Source organism: Odontomachus brunneus, unplaced genomic scaffold, assembly GCF_010583005.1.
Source record: "Odontomachus brunneus isolate Ranch 3 - 2012 unplaced genomic scaffold, Obru_v1 Obru_scaffold_034, whole genome shotgun sequence".
NCBI classification, from domain to species: domain Eukaryota; kingdom Metazoa; phylum Arthropoda; class Insecta; order Hymenoptera; family Formicidae; genus Odontomachus; species Odontomachus brunneus.
Window position 1 is genome coordinate 2,357,392 of NW_022639484.1, and position 5,085 is coordinate 2,362,476.

Consider the following 5,085-nt stretch of genomic DNA (forward strand, 5'->3'; position numbering starts at 1 on the left):
AAAAAAGTATTACCAGGGAATAATACACCCTTATCAGCATTTGCTGCATCGTATAATTCTGATCTTCGAAATATACGTGCATCATGGAGAGAACCAGGCTCACCACAATGTATGTTGGTAATCCGCATATCCGCATCTACCACTATTTGTAAACTAATGGAAAAGAATTTTTTCGATTATAATAGTCTTGTGCATACATTGCAGGTTTTTCTATCCGAACATGAGTCCCGTCGATTGCTCCTAAGATATTTGAAATTCCTTGCTTAGTACGAAAACCTTCAATGGTCGTTATTATTTTATGTCCTTATGGCCATTTAATCACTACATCTAATTTCGTCATTAACCAGGCTATGACACGACGGAGAACGCGAAACACAGATGAAATAGAAATTCCAAATCTATCAGCCATAGTTCGCAAAGGTTTTGTATTGGCAATATACCATAGAAAAAACAAAAGACTCAATTTTGCTGAGATCGGTTTCTTTCCAAATGAATGTGATGGAATAAAATTTGATAAATATAGCTCATCTATAACAAAAAATTTCTTTTATACTTTATACAGCATGCATTATAATTACAATAATGTTGACCATTATGTATAAATCGATAGAGAATATGTTTCATACCAATCAATTTTTGCACAGGTTCAATCTTAAATGCTCCTTAAATTCTTCATCTGTCCAGGAGTTAATAACCAAAAGATAATCCATAATTCGATGTCTCTTTCGGCCAGTTGTTAAGTAATGCAGAAGAGGAAAAAGCAATAAGTCTGCATGATCTTCGTTACTACTGGACGAAGTGACGCTACTATTTGTACTACTGCTTAATTCTTCCATTGCACTACTTGTTTCATCAGAACTGCTATATAAGTTAGGAGTTTCTATCAATTCATGCACAATTTTCATTTTATCCATCTACAAAATATATTTATACTCATCGCGATCGTAAACAGTAATAAATATGGTTATGTTTGATTTATACATGTACTTTAAACATGTCAATATGCTCCTGGTACGCTAATTTTTCAATTAAATGAACTTACTAGATATTTCATGGGAAGACATAAGCAGACTCTAGCGGTCTAGTTCAGAACTAAACGCATTCCATCAAGTATCTAAGCACGGCGTTTGACCGTGTCACACAATGTCGATCTGTGTCTTCTAAATGGAAAGCTCCCTATGTGATCTCATGACATGATGCACACAAATGATATACAAATTATGTTGCAAATTCTTGACATGATGTTGATTATTAAATGAGGTATTTTTGTGACATCATAACATGTTTACATTCTGAGGTGCATATGAGCCCGCATCGGTGTCTATTCTTGTCCTCATGCTTGAAGATACATGAATACAATATGAGCTCAAAATGAACACATTTTTCTATCTAGGTTGAAATATCCTTTCTTTTTGTAGTAATAACATTCATATTGTGTCCTTGTTAGTTTTATCTCTTTGTTCTTGCGTCCTTCCTACTCCTGGTCGCGCTTGTGACCGCGAGAGCACTCTCTTTCATCTTTAGCATTTAATTTTGTTTCTTCTTTTATGAGTCGTTCGAGAAGAGTTCCGACATTCTGGTCAATTGTAGAAACGCTGTCCCAGGCAGTAATAAGCATGCTGAACTTAGAGGGGAGCAAACCCAAAATCTTCGCCATCACGTCCAGATTGTCTATCTGTTGACCTGCGTCTTTTAGTTGACTTACCAGGTTTTGCACGTGGATCACGTGTTGAACGACTGAGTCGTTAAGATTCATGCGATACTCGTGATATCTCTGCATTAACAGCAGTTTACTTGATGCGGATTTTTGGTCGTAGATTATTAGCAATGTTTCCCACATCTCGTTAGCCGTCGCGCATGTGATCAGTCCTTGCAGCTGATTTCGTTCCATGGATGTAGAGATAATGCTCATGGTCTTGGCATTGTCCCTCACCCACGTTTTAACGTCCGCCCTGCTGCCCTCGGTCGAGTGCCATCGATGAGGTTATTCGGGAGCAGTGCACTTGGACACGGTGCATTTGGACACAGCCAATCACAGCACCGTGTGATTAGAGACATTTGTAGGGTCCCTTGGAACAGCGCCTTGTGATTGGACTGTGTCCAATTGCCCCGTGTCCAACTGATATACACCCGGTTATTCAGCCCGTGAGCCCTGAGGAGCTGCGTTATTTCAAATTTCCAAGTCCGGAAATCTAAGCCGTTGAACTTCGTTATTCCTCTTCCCAAAATTTCTTCCGTTATGTTTGTTACGTGGCAACTGAATAATTTCGGGAGCGGTGCACTTGGACACGGTGCATTTGGACACAGCCAATCACAGCACCGTATGATTAGAGACATTTGTAGGGTCCCTTGGAACAGCGACTTATGTTTGGACTGTGTCCAATTGCCCCGTGTCCAACTGATATACACCCAATAATTTCACACTTCGCACTCTCACAGTGAATAATTACGGTCTGTATTAATATACATATTTCTACCGCAAGCTTTGTCCTGGGCCCATAACCTGATGAGCAGAATAATAAATGGAGCACGGATTGTTTCTCACTTTTAATAATAAGAAACACAGAATAATTTTAGCGAACAATGAGCAAAAGAGAGAAATAGAACAACACGACTGATCTGCACGGTTCCTCATACACGAGTGAATGCGTGCTGGATCGAAGCATCGATAGCGCTATCGATGCTCCAGTCGGTAACGGGATCACCTGTCTGATTGATGGCGCCGCCAGGCGAGCAATATCAAAATGATAATTAAATATGAAATATTGATAAACTTGATTTTTCAATAGTTTGAAAAATGACCTCTATAATTTTTGTTGTTTTATCTATTCTACTTATATTTTTCTTTTGGCACGTCTTACGCGGGACACCCTGTATATGAAGAAGTGGCATTTAGTTGGACACAGTACAATTGGATACGTTGCAAATGGACACGGTGCAAATGGACACGGCACTTGACACACGGTTCAATTGGACACGGTGCGTTTGGACACAAAACCTTTGGGCACCGTTGTTTTTGGACACGAAAGAAAATGCACGACGTTCAGATACACACCGTTCATTTGGACACCGTTCAGTTGGACACAGTTCAGTTAGACACCGTTCAAGTGCCCACTGTTCACTTGGACACAGAAGGATGCTCACTGTTCACTTGGACACCGTTCACTTGGACACCGTTCATTTGGACACCGTTCACTTGGACACCGTTCACTTGGACACCGTTCAGATGCCCACTTTTCACTTGGACACAGAACGATGCGTGCCGTTCATTTGTACACCATTCACTTGGATACCGTGGAATTGCTTGTCTGTTCACTTGGACACAGAAGGATGCACACTGTTCACTTGGACACCGTTCATTTGGACACAGTTCACTTGGACACCGTTCAATTGGACACCGTTCATTTGGACACCGTTCAATCGCCCACTGTTCACTTGGACACAGAAGGATGCGCACTGTTCATTTGGACATCGTTCACTTGGACATCGTTCAGTTGCTTGCTGTTTATTTGGACACAGAATTATGTGCACCGTTTATTTTTTCATTATTTAATTATGTATCGTTTGTTTATGCAATGGATATGCAACTGATAAGAAATAAAAAATAGTTTTGTAGAAAATATTTGTGTTTTTATTTCGTTTTTATCACATCTAACCACAACGCCATATGCCTAGAGATATTCTAGAGACTGTATAAACAACGACATATGATTGGATGTGTCCGTTTGTCAATGTGCGCATCTGGGACTTCCTTCGATTTTCGTACTACTATTTGTGATGTAGAGCGTGGGTAAATTGTGGTTTTGGTAATTATTTAGTTTAGCGGCAACATCTCCGATTTCGATAAAAATAGACTCAATCGACACGTTTTTGCATGCCAAACAACTTTTTCTTTTGACAAAATCGTCGCTCTTTTTTCTGCGAAGCGAGATATTAATAAACAAAGTTGAGGGCGTATTAGGTTAGAAAATCTGTCATACCATCTATTTCTAGCTATGTAATTGGAAGGGCTTCGCCCCTATCACGGGAGTTGGGGGCTGTAGTCTTTTGTGAGAAATTCACTTTTTAGCTTTGTGACGATGCCTTACACGCATCGTCCCGAATAACAACCAACACAACATCCGTTGGCTGTAAACGGCGCTAAGCGCCAAACAAATAATCCAAACATAAACATGCGCCACGCCTAAAGACACGTAACGTCAACAAACAACATCAAATGTAACGAGACGGTATATAAACCGTGGCCGAGAAATAAGCGGAGAGACCGATCCGGACCGCCGACCGAACTCGATGCTTCAGAGCGGAGAGCAAGGTATCCGACCGTATCGTTTCTACCTGCCCGTCACCTTCCGAAACCATATCGACGAAATCGGCACCTGGAGATTGTGTGTTCGCTATCTCCATCAAGCGCTCTTGATACCGACTTCGCTGTCCTCTCAGGATCCAACGACCGGCCTACGAGTTCGTGTGTTCGCGAACCCGATCGAGTCCTCTCGGTACCGATCGTATCCCGACCCCACGAGCAAGCATCCGAGCCAGTGTGTTCGCTGCGCCCGATCGAACGTTGTCGATACTTGCTTTATTAAATACGGCGATACGCGAGTCGGCCGATATATCGCGGAACGTGCTGCGACACGTCAAGATCCCGTGTACCGCCGGAACCCCGCCGCTATACGTCCGTTCGCCTTACGATTCGCGGATTCCACGCGCCGTGTCTATTGCGAAGTCCCAGCTTCGCGCTATTCGCTCCGCCTACCGAATCGCGAGACTCGACCAAGCAAAACCGAGACCCGATCAGTGCTGCCGTCTCACGCCGAAACACGCGTAGCTCACGCCGTTGCTCTATATACTGAAGATCAAATAAATTGTTATTTATTATTATTTGCTGGTGTCAATCATATAACGATCCTTGACTCCGACGAGCGATATTCCCGGCGATACGACCAACAATCAACGCGAGACGTACGGTTGTTACATTACAATAGAGCTTTTATTGAATTCTGATATTTCTTTGCAGCAGCCTTAATAAGTATTTTTATTGTTACTACAACAGTGATAATCAAGTAGGTAAAATATGCAATTTAA

General features: G+C 41.8%; 1 pseudogene; it reads right to left on the reverse strand.

The window, feature by feature from the left end:
* Nucleotides 1–304: 304 nt before the first annotated feature.
* LOC116843613 lies at nucleotides 305–1,912 on the reverse strand (annotated as a pseudogene).
* Nucleotides 1,913–5,085: the final 3,173 nt, after the last annotated feature.